This window comes from Leptidea sinapis, chromosome 2 (genome assembly GCF_905404315.1).
Source record: "Leptidea sinapis chromosome 2, ilLepSina1.1, whole genome shotgun sequence".
Classification (NCBI taxonomy): domain Eukaryota; kingdom Metazoa; phylum Arthropoda; class Insecta; order Lepidoptera; family Pieridae; genus Leptidea; species Leptidea sinapis.
The window spans coordinates 9,397,975-9,411,293 of NC_066266.1; the positions used below are offsets into that span (position 1 = coordinate 9,397,975).

Sequence of the window (13,319 nt, forward strand, 5' to 3'; positions counted from 1 at the left end):
GCGCGTTATGAAAAAATGATGAGAAGTGAAATTTTAAGATGCGCGCGCATCACTCTAACACAAAAGTAAAAAGTGTTGCTGGTTCCTAAAATTTTCTGACGTTTGCGACATTCGTTATTTATTTTATTTCTTCGTCCATTATTAGGACAGGCAAAGGGTTCAAGCCCATATTCGTTATTTAATAATTAATTGTCAAAGCCATCCTTGCAAGATGCTTACAAAATTATTCTTTCTACAAACGTAGAATAGCAGGAGGAATAAATAATTTTAAGGATTTTTGCTTTGTTACGCCAAAGAAGTATAACTTCTTGCGTGCATACATAATTACACACACACTTTTTTATTACTTTAAGTGATCTCTCTTCTGTTACTGTTAAATCTACAGAACCGATCGGAATAATACTTATATAGATGCAGTGTTTTTCGTAGAAGGTTTAAGTATATGATAATTATCTGGAACCTATATTTTTTGACTAAAATATACCTATATTCGTAATACAAGTACAACATATGACGATTCATGTAATGAGCGGGCATGGTTACTTAATTATACATACATACATACATAAATTCACGCCTCTTTCCCGTAGGGGTAGGCAGAGACCACTTCTTTCCACTTGCTACGATCCTTACATACTTCTTTCGCTTCGTCCACTTTCATTATTCCTTTCATACATGCTCTCCGGTTTAGGGTACTCTTGACCTGGCCTTTTTTCAAGACGTCCCTGATTTGATCTTGAAACGTCCGCCTAGGTCTACCCCTTCCAACACTTTCATTCACACTGGCCTTATACACTTTCTTCGTCAATCGTTCTTCATTCATTCTCTCGACATGTCCAAACCATCTCAGCATATTATTACTTATATTATTACTTAATTATATATATATATATATAAATATACATAGCAAAACTACGTTTGCGGGTCAGCACTTTTTTTTTTATGGAATAGGAGAACAAACGAGCGTACGGGTCACCTGGTGTTAAGTGATCACCGCCGCCCACATTCTCTTGCAACACCAGAGGAATCACAAGAGCATTGCCGGCACTTCTTATTTATATAACTTGTTGGAGTAATAAACCAACAATTTAAAGAAATAGATATTATGACTGTTAATTGTCAGTACACTTATGAAAATTTAATATACTTTCATAATCCGCAGCTTTTTTGCTCTAAAAAGTGATTTTCACTTGAATAACATTAGAAATAAGGGATTGATTGTAACTCATTCTAGTAGGCTTCATAAGATATATAATAATAGCTATAAGGGTAAATGTATACACTTTTAAATGAAGTCCCAGCCACTGTTCAGACATTAACTATAAATAAATTTAAATGTTTTATTCAGCCTAGCGAAACTCTCTAAGAAAAAAGCGATTCACTCCATTGTATGAAACGTGCAGTCATTGATAGATTGACAGATAACGGGTATAATCTTGTAAAAAACGGAGATAGCCGAAATTCACTATGTTTTAAGCATCTGTTCGCTTTCAAACTTAGCCGGGTTATATTTCGTGGCCAATCGCCATACTGTAATTACTACTATTTCAAATTTATGTAAAATGACTGCACGTTTCATATTAAAATAAATGTCAATTTTTACTCAGGCAGTCCCACCTCTTATTACGTAGTATTTACATCCATTTTGGTTTTTACTAAAAAATGTCTCTGTCGTAAATCCTACTACTCCACAGCTGAATATCTAAGTGATAGGACAGACTGGGACTAGATTATGATTATTTTTTAACAATAACAATGGCATTATAATATTGTATATTTTATTAAAAATAATGCAAAAAAGAATGCTGGTAGAGTTTCTTGCACCACTTCTTCTTCCTCAAACTGCATTTTGTTACCAAAGCGGTAGTAGTGTTAGAAATGACATCAAAAAGAATTCTAATGGAATAAATTTTGAGAAAATAAATGCCTTTTAATAATGCAATATTTACAGTATGTGACAACCCTAAGTGGTGAGCAAGTAAGCCCCGCCCACCTGTCGTAGGGCTCGCGTTATGACATAATTGTCCGTTACCCACGCTCGCACGGGGGGCGCTGTCGTGTGCTGAAATTACATCAAACACCCATGGTTTTAAACGTTGTTATTAGGTATTATATTGTAGGTAGTATTTGTAATGTTTTCTCGGACATTTATTTACATTCGGAAGATAAGGATATACTCTCGCGTATCACCATAGGAGTCACAGGAGCGTTGCCGGCCTTTTAGAAAAGGGTACGCACTTCTTTACGCAGTAAAACAGCGCGTAAATTTGGTGAACGACACTGTACGATCTAACTACAGTAACTTTTCCATAGCCATTTTCCAATCAATATAACTTTTCATTAGTTAGTCTTTTTTCGACTAAACTGCTGCTTTTTTTGCCGTAAAGCCTACTAATGCATAGCTGAATATCTAAGCGACCGGACAGCCTGAGACTGGATTATAATTTTATAGCAATAACAATGGTATAATAGTTTTGTATATTTTATTAACGAGCGCACAAAAAAATGCTGGGAGAGTTTTTTTGCACTGCTTCTTCTCTCTCAGAGCACCATTTGTTTCCGAAGCGGTGTAGAATTCTAATGGAATACATTTTGAGATTAGCAATGCCTTTTATGCCCATTATTCCTATGATGGTCATACTTTCCTATCTTCTTCAGCTCGTATTCAAGTCGTCCTCCCTGATCGGACATAGGAATGTATGCCCAACAATTCTTTAGACAGAACTATAATTAAGTAACAATTTAAAAGAACAATCATTGACCCATAGTTTAATGGGCTGTGTTGAGATCTGAGAATAATAGAATCAATTGTAAGCAGAGAAATAAGAACGGGAAATGTTCTTTAGTAAGAAAATAAGATAATGGGTAGATGCAATCATTCTATTTATTCGTAGGTCATTGTTTTTGCTTAGCATTTTTTTTTTAATTTGTGAAGTAAGCGAGGCCACACACTTAAAAGCTACAATATCATTGAAGACATCACGATGTTAAACATTTGGTTTGATTGTATTCAATCTTAATATATATAAATCCAGTGTCCTGATGTTTGTTTCCAGTGAACTCTTAAACTAATTAACGGTTTTTAAGTGGGATTACTTCATGGAGTGCAGTTTTTGCAATAATTGTTTTGTATGCACATATTTTCTATGAGAGTATTATTGATGCACGGTTTCATAGTTATTAGATAGCTGTGAAATAATTTCATTTTAACAACAGGGAGCATATTTTACGGTATAAATCTAGATGTTACGTTATATTATTGGCAAATTCATAAAAAAACAGTATTTTATTTATTATGTACAGAACAAAGTCTGTCGGGTCTGCTAGTATAAAAATAATTCTCTCATGCATCTAACATTGCATATTTTTTTTCAAGACTACTTGTTGTTGTTTGAATAATCTGTTTGTCGGTATGTATGTCAGGGCAAAAGGATAAAACTACTGAAAATCAAGATGCCGCGACAACACATAATGTGCTACATGTTATCACGTAGTAGCGTAGTATTTTTACTTTTATATATATAATTTATATATTATGCAGACGACGCCACGGGTACACCTAGTTCATATATTATATTTTAAAATTTAACCAACCATTTGTTGTATCAAGGACGTTACCTACTTACAATAGAAAATAGTTTTGGTTTTAATGTTTTTAATAGCTTCTAAGCAAAATCTATTAAACTCATGTATTAATGAACAAATTTCAGTTACATCATCAACATGTTTAATATTATTATTTTTTCTATCCACCTTAAGCAAAAGCCTGTTTTTTGTTCAAAACCAGTAAATTTCTACTCACAAGTAAAATATGCAAGCGGATTTGTTAAAGCAATAAGTGATAAATTCGTTTCAACAAATTTTTATATATATAGCAGCTATGACGACCTCTAATTTGATCTTAATGTATTTCAATTTCCTATAGGCTATTGAGCTTATCCTATACCGTATATATTTATTGATGTACAGTTAACATTAGCTAAAAAATTATATGAATTAACTCTGCTTACGTGTCTATTAGGCCGAGTTTTCATTCTGTTGTGTTTCGACCGCGCTTTGAATACAACGCCAAGCAATGACAAAGTGTTTAGTGAAAGTCTGTTGAAATAATGGCATATCCAAATTTAAAAAGGATAGAGTGTCGTTAATTCAGGTAAGTGCCCCTTTTTAATTAACAATTTTGCAATACTAACTTGACGTTTTTAATCATTAAGCTAAATAATTATATTTCAGTTGCAAAAGCCAATGCAAAAGCTTAAAACTTCTAATGAGCGTATACAATACACTTCGAACATTACTGACACGACATATGGTCTTAATTTGAATGAATGTTTTAATGTTATCTGTTTAAGTTAATGTATTCTTTTCTAATAGACGATTGGATATCAAATTTTTTAATATACATCAATGAATATATTCTATTATATTAGTACAGCAATTTTTCGAGCTTTCTCTCATGGATCACGAAACGAATAAAATTTAAGTATCTATTATAAAATTATATAAATAAATAATACATGCATGCTAAAATATCATGTGTACCCTGTAATTTTAAAACGTCTCTAAATTTATAGCTCAATTGATTATACCGTGGCCGAACAATTGCATGTGCCGCAGACAATGTTAAACAACCGACCAACATTGCTCTGTAGCCCGAGGCACAACGCCATTTGACAACACCACACATAATAGACCTACCCCCCCGCCTTTGTCATTACAGCAGTCGAAAACAACAACGGAACTGTTAAAGTACAACGGCTCAAGTTATACTGGTCGTGTTTGTACTGAAGGTATTAATGGTTTGTTTCAATAAATAGGTTCGGTAAGCGACGAAAGCATTGTATATCGCATTATCATTATTGTAGTTTGTGCGTTGTATTGTTTATGTTGCAACGTGTGTGGTTCGATGGAGAGCGTTATGCTGTAAGTCATTCAAAGTTGTACATATATAACAAAACTTACTGACCCGACAGACGTTGTTCTGTACATAATAAATAAAATACTGTTTTTGTCAATAATATTTCATAATATCAAGAATTATTTCGAAAATTATGCTCCCTGTTGTTATACTAAAATAGTTTCACAGCAGAACTGTCAAACCGTGCCTCGATAAATTCTCTTATAGAAAATATGTCCATACAAAACAAATATTGGAAATAAAAATAATTATGGATCCCAAATCGAAATAAAATTTATCCTATCTCTTAAGTTGGACTAAACTGCACTCCATGAAGTAATCCCCGATTATAATCCGTTTATTAGTTTAGGAGTTCACTGAAAACAAACATCAGGATACTGGATATATATAATATATTAAAATAACCACTGGACTTAATAAGTGCAGGGAAATAACACGGGATTTTCTTAAATATATTTCATGAATGGATAATAAAAACATGACAAAGGGTAGATTTCCTGTTTTGCATATTAAAATAAATAGGTAAGAGGAAAGCAGGTTATTGCAAACGAGCCGAGACGAAGGCGAGGGTAACTACACATCCGTGTATCACACGTCTTTTCTTAATATAGTTGTGGGAAGTAGTACACGAAAACATACTTTCAGAAGATGGAGCGTTTTCAATGCAACTTTTTTACAATGCCACTAGGTAACGGGATCGTATGCATAAAAACTCTGTAAAAAATCTGATTTTATTCCACGCGTGGAATCTCCTTTCTACTAAACCTTTTTAATTGAGTTATTTTAAAAAGAATGGCTCGCACCAACACGAATATATATAACAATACCGAGGTCTCTCTCTGCTCTCTATGTTCTTCTTGAAGCCAACTCTGCTGGTGATATATTTGCGGATGGATGGCAGATTATTTTAAAGCGTGCTTGCGTTTTTGTGAGAGGAATGGCAGGACAGTATTTGGATGTGTATGTTTAAGTTATTAACCAATGACGTTATGTATAGAACGTCATTGATAATACGAGTATAAGTACATTTTGTATTTATTTACTATTATTTGTGTGATTTGTAATTTTGTTCGTTATTTACTTTAATATTGTAATTCTTAATATCCTCATCATCATCATCATCAGCTGGAAGACGTTCACTGCAGGACAAAGGCCTCCCCCAAAGATTTCCACGACGATCGGTCCTGCGCTGCTCTCATCCCTCAGTGTGTGTTGCCAGTGATGACTAACGCAGTACGCAGCCATGGTCGCTAACTACGGGTCTTATGAGAAAGCTCATGGTCGCTCAGAGGGCAATGGAGAAGGCTATGCTCGGAGTTTCCCTGCCAGATCGAATCAGTAATTAGGAGATCCATACGAGACACAAAGCCCAAATGATTGCGAAACTCAAGCAGCAGTGGGCAGGGCACATAGTTCGACGGACATATGGCCGTTGGGGCAGTAAAGTCCTCGAATGGCGACCAAGTACCAGAAGACGCAGTGTTAGTATGCCTCCCACAAGATGGACCGACGACCTGGTCAAGATCGCCGGAATACCATGGATTTAAGTACAAGTATAAAATAAATAAAGTTTGCGCGCATTCTTTGACATTACAGCATAATTAGTACGAAAATGACTTTAGTAAGCTAATCAGAGGCTCAACTTAACCGAAGAGATTTCCCACGATCTTCTTACAAGCCCCGTAATATTGATCAATATCGATCATTACGCAAACATTTTTAATTTCAGCCTTCCTACGTATACACATAGAGCGCAATATCCATTGTCTCCACCGACAAGTATAGGCAATATTTTATTGTTGTTCCGCAATTAAGATTAATGATAAGAGTTTATTATTTGAGAGAGATTTAGAGTACTTAGTCCAAATGTCTGCTGGTTAAAAACGGGGCAGGCTTAATACGGTGTTTAGATCACAAAATTAGTGAGTGGGAGGATCGTGTACGAAATTGCTTTGAATTATATCATTGCGGTCGTAATATTACTATGAGAAATTGAACGTAGGTTTCTTTGCCTGCGCTTATTAGATTGAGGTAATATTTTGCTCGCTTTTGCCTTATGAACTCGTCTTCGTTCTCATATCTTTATCTTCATATTAAAATTTGCTGTGATACGCGAATTCGGCCGTGTTTATCATTTTTTTTGTTACACTCTTGGCAGAGCGGTCGTGGTCATTACGAAGTGACATCTTTTGGGGAAGATGTGTGTCTAATACACTAGTTCACTGGACCGCCCACAGCAGACATAATTTGGTCGGTCCATCACATGGGCGACATTCCTCACCCTCTGGTGCTCTACACTTTGCCCTGCACGACAAGACGCTCAATAGACTCACTCTCGCGTCGGGAGATGTGCCCGAAGACCTTAAATATGTGACTCTGTACTAACACCGAAAAGCGTTGTTGTATGCCAAGTTCTTGGAGAATGGAGACGTTGGTGCGAAATTCGGTCCACGAAACTCCCAACATTCTCTTCCATACTACGTAACCATGGTACGTGGAAGAAATGACATTGTAATCTGTGTTGGAACATCATACATTCAGAAGAGGAGATGGATATTTGAGACAGAGTTTGCGGTGCTGGAATTCAGCGGCAGACAAGTCAAATCTCTCATCTAAACACGAAACGTATCTGACCTATAGATCCAACTTTCCAAAACACGTCTACATTAACCCATACTCTTTACATCTCCAACCACCTCGATACTGAATAGATAAACGACAGGGGTCTTGATATACTGGCCGCAAGAAATACCGAAGTTATATTGTTCGTTTTGATGACACTGTTGTGATAGCTACGGCAGCCTGTCAGATATCGAGAGCGGTCCAATTGAACGTTACAGATAAATATCTATCGAACGATTACAACATTGCTTCAATCAAATCCCTCTTTGAATTCATCAAGTTAGCGGTTTGCGATAACCTATTGACGTCGGAGTGAAGTACATATTCTTGGAATAGAAAAAATGATGCAATATGTGCTTGAAAAGTTGCGTAATGTGGCTTGGTTACCAGCATATTCTGAGTTTACTTATATTTATAACTAGTAGTTGCCCGTTGCATTTGCAACTAAAGGTTTTATCTCAGTAAAATGTTTAAGTAGGGATAACAGAGAGAGTTGTCATACTGAAACATGCAGAGCAACCCTGTCAGCCATTAAGTTGGCATAGCGACATCCCATTCTGCACGGATGCACGTCAAGAATGGGAAGATATTAGTAGAATAGTATTTTGTACAGATAACGGTGCGTGGCTAAATCGTATTCAAGAAGAATAGAAGTTAAGAACAGTATTGGGCACAAAATGTGAAGCAGTGCTTTGCAATGATAGTAGCGGAAACCAACAAAACATATTATAATTATTATGAGTCCTTCTAGATACCTCTTCACACAATTTAACTGTTTCAGATCAGCAGACCAAGGAAATGGCGAACATTTTGCACCTCGAACACAATCAAGGATGCTCGAATACAACCGAGCATACCAACTGACTCGCTGTATCTTTATGGATAGACAAGGGTAGGTATATTATTGTAACTAAATCACAATGCAGTTTTCTAGGACTTTCTTCCACGTACAACCAAGCTATGGAATAAGCTTCCTTGTGCGGTGTTTCTAGGACGATACGACTTAGGTTACTACAAAAACAGCACGTACTTCTGTCTAAAAGGTCTGCAACGGTCCTGTTTTTCCTCTGGTGTTGTAAGAGAATGTGGGCGGCGGTGATTACTTAACATGATCGTCCTTTTATATTAAAAGTAACATAAACCAACTCAACACTGGACTGGTTTTTAACTGAGAACGTTTGGTATGAATGGAAAGGTATTGGAAAGACTTGAAGCGTAGTTTAAAAAAAAATATTTTCAAAGTAGGTCATCGTTGAGATATATTTAACTCTTTCTGTACTAGCAGACAATAAAAATATAGGAAAAATAAATCAATGAAAATAACTATGTGAATAGATAAAACGTGCCACCCTCGGGGTGCCAAGATAAGTTAAAACTTTAAAAATTGGAAACGCGTGATTATTTTGGAATCGTCAAGAAATATTTTACTATGCAGGACTGACTTTTAAATGAAGTGTTTTTGGTAACAGTGACTTCAATGGTTTTTTCCCATCTCAAAAATATGCATGTGTATCTATGTACGTACATACACAATTTAAGTACATACTTATAAACAGAGCTTATTACGCCGGAGCTACAGAACCGAATTTGATAAAATTTGGTGAGCGATAGACTAGAGCTTCTGAAAGGACATAGGCCTAATTTCATCCCGAAAAAAGTTTATGGTTCCCCGGGATTTGTAAAAAACAAACATTCACGTCGATGAGCTATAACTATACCAATAGTACGTTTAGTTTGCCATAGCAATCTTCCTCGAAATAATATTCATATAATATGTCGGAAATGGGAGTGAAAACGTAAACCGGTACTGGAATAGGACATGAGATTATCTTCAATTTCAAACTTGCTTATTATTTTTAAAAACCCTTTATCTTTGCGGACGAATTCGCGGGCATCAGCTAGTACACAATATATGTACATACTTGTATACAGAGGTATCGGTAAATGTAACGACTTCAATAGTATTATCCCGTCTCAAAAATGCCATACTCACCTAAATAAGTTTTTACTTAAAAAAACTCAAAACATTTTCAATTGATTTCTTTAGAATGATTACCAAAAGGATTAAATAATTTCTTTTCAATAGCAACCACTTAGTATACCATTGAACATTAAAAGTCTCCGCTACAAATTGAAGTGATTATCATGGAGTTTTTCACAAGGCCTTGCCGCGGTAGGTCTGTGGGTACAAATCTAAGCAGTCATACTAACTCGTTAGCGCTCAGCGTCAACGAATTAATCATTTCGTTTTATTGTTAGCCGCTTGTTCAGAGAATGGAACTTCATACTTACATTAAATGCTATTGTTGTGTGGCATTTGTTTCTTTAATGGCAAGGCGAAATTTCAACGTAATATAATATAGTTGTGCTGATGTTAATTAATGATTATCGGTTAGGTTTATTTTATTGTGGGTAAATTACTGTTGGTTAGGGGAAATCTTATAAGTTCCCGTCGTCAAGAATAAAGCTCACCAGAATATTTAGGTATATATTATACATGCGTATGGATCTATAAAAAACCTAATTGATTTTTTTTTATGAAATGAATAAGGGACGAGACGAGCAGGACGTTCAGCAGGTGGTAATTGATACGCCCTGCCCATTAATATGCAGTGCCGCTCAGGATTGTTGAAAATCCCATAAATTCTGAGCGGCACTACAATTGCGCTCGTCATTTTAAGAGATAAGATGTTAAGTCTCATTTGCCCAGTAATTTCACTAGCTACGGCGCCCTTCAGACCGTCAGAAACACAATGATGCTAACACATTATTTATTCACGGCAGAAATAGGCGCCGTTTTGGTACCCATGATCTAGCCGGCATCTGGTGCAAAGGAGCCTCCCACTGGTAAATATGGATATGACATGACCTAGGTCGTGAAGATTAATTATGAGAAAAATTTAAAGATTTTTTTTTTCGGTTTTTATGGTAAAGGTATATTTTATGGTAATAAGTATGCTATAACGTACATGTCTTTTTTACTGACGCCACATATTAGGAATGGAGCGACCGCGATATTGTACCATATTATATTGTGATGAAATTTTATTTAAAAAAAAATTAAGCCCGTTAATTTACTTGTTCCCGTTCCGAGGCATATATTTAGAAGGGGTAATTTTGAATAAAAATATTTGAATTTTAATAATAAAACTATATTATTTATATGTATTAATATAATATAATTAAACATAGATTAACTTACTCTTAAATAGCAAAAGTATTATTATATATCACCTTTTATAACAGCATCGTCAATAATGCGTAGCCGATAAAAATTCCGTTTTCGCTTCAAGAACAAAGATATTTTAAAAACTGAAGCAGAAACGTGCAATATGCACTTGAAGGCACTTGAATTTCTTAACGGTGAACCTACATAATTAACTTAGATAAATTTACGTCTAGATAGAGTCGCTTCCTGTTGACAACCGATGAAAATAGGCCAGGAATATTAGTTAAGTGTGCGTGACAAGCTACGTCTTACACTCGCGATTTGTATGACACTTTGTGTTAGTGTGCGTGCATTGCTCAAAATACAAATTAATTTAGAAAGCTCAATTTTATTCGACGTTTTCACAGCTGTCATAGTCAATCTAGACGTATGAATGATCTAAGATAAGATTGTGCCACCCGCAAGATATGCCAAACAAAATGTAACAGTGCGTTGATTTTCTGTGGCACGGAAGGGGTCAACTAACAATTGAACGACAATTTTTGACAGTTGACAGATGACAGATGACATAAAATAAATCGATGAGATGTATTCAACGTACACATGTCACAAATCGCCTTGTGTGGCGTGGCAACTCCGTACCGAGCGGAGCGCTACCTCTCATGTACTTATTGATAGCCATTCAATATCCTCAAATTATGATTTATAGCTGCGATATTGATAAATCGATACTTAACTATAATTTATTCTCGTCGCGGTGGTTTAAAGATTTGACAGATAGCCGTATGTATACTTTCTTTTTATTTTATCGATATATTTTTTAATTGATCGACTGTTAGAACAATGAATGGACAATTAATTTAATGAGATATTTATTTGTTCGTATAACGCCGCGGAATCTATTAAACAGCTTCATTTTCTATGTCAATTAACGGCCGTTTTCAATAACCTATCTATCCTTAGTTTAACTTACTAGAGGTAGACAAATCTATACTTTTACGCTTACTTACATTTCAGTAACCTATTGACAGATAGCATTGGACTATAACTGTATTGGACATAACTATGGATAGATAAGATCTTGTCATTAACGGCCGTTCCTAATATACTATCTACAGATAGAGATAAATTACTACCTTCTACTGTCAGTAATTAGCTGTCAATAATCTGAATATGTTCCAATATACCCGATAAGTCATTCTTATCGCCTTATATTAGGAGGCGTGAATTGCAATTTCCATACAAACTTCTATCGCTGGTAAGCTATATATACGTCATCCCATTGACAGACAGCGTGTACGGATAAGATGAGTTACCGTCGATTACTTTATTAGGACGGAAAAGTAAACGATAGTTGACATTTCTGTTGACAGATATTGGGACCGGCCGTAAACGGTGACAGCAATGTTTCCGTAAGTTTAACTAAGGGTAGATAGGTTATTGAAAACGGCAGTATATCAAATAAAATAATGTAAATGTTTTTAATAAAATTGAATTTTACAAATATTATTATTGCACTATAAATTTGTAGTAGCATCTAGTAGTTATTAGAAATGACATCAAAAGGAATTCTAAAGGAATCAATTTTGGGAAAATAAATGCCTTTTATGCCTTATTACGCCCTAATGTCCTATTTTTATTGTTTATCCATCCATTGAAACATTTTGCAACAAATGTGCTCAATCTCTTTGCCTGCAGTGATATAAATGAAGATACGTTTAAAATAAGTTCTTTATTTCTGTATAGCTTTTATAATAATTCTGTTTTATTATCGATAACATTTGATTTTAATATCCACCACTATAAAAATATTTTCTAGAATAGTTTCGGTCGTTACAGACCTGACACTTTGAACTGTTATAGGGACGAGACGAGTATAACGTTCAGCTGATAGAAATTGATATGCCCTGCCCATTACAATGAAGTGTCGCTCAGGATTTTTGAAAAAACTTCAAGTATTCTGAGCGGCACTACAATTGCGATCGTCACCTTGAGACATAAGATATTAAGTCTCATTTTCCCAGTAATTTCACTATCTATTTCGCATGTGTACACATTACTGTTTCACGGTATCCTATGCAAAGGAGCCTCCCACTGGTATGTAGGCACACCATATATTTTCAAAGTTATAGATAAACTATTTGTTATTTTTCTCAATTAAGAAAGCCATTTATGTTATAGTAACCTTTACCACACAGTTTTTTAACAATTATTTTGAATATCGTAATACTTTTTTTTTGAACATTTTCTGGGATAATGTTATAAAAGCATATACATCGCCCCACAAATGACTTACTAATTCCACTTAGCCGAGTTGTAGGCATTATAAGTTTATGTCTGTTACTGGTGTTAACATTATAGTTATGCCAGTTTTTAGCAAATTCACTTATGTGCCTATGAACATACATTACATTATCATTATTAGCTGGCAACTCTCTCTCTCGGCTGTCACTGTGAATCGTGTACTATCGCTGTGCAAATAAATCCGTAATTAATTAATTTACGTGGTTTAATTCCAAAATATAACAATTAGCGACGAGGATGGGATTGCCAGCTAAATACCAAATTGCCAATATATGACACTCTCCCCTCCAATAAAGTTAAGGTCTT

General features: G+C 35.1%; 1 protein-coding gene across 3 annotated transcripts in view; it reads right to left on the reverse strand.

The window, feature by feature from the left end:
• LOC126975782 (PAS domain-containing protein cky-1-like) overlaps positions 1-13,319 on the reverse strand; it is a 192,988-nt gene that overhangs the window by 70,262 nt on the left and 109,407 nt on the right. The gene's annotated exons all lie outside the window — the stretch shown is intronic.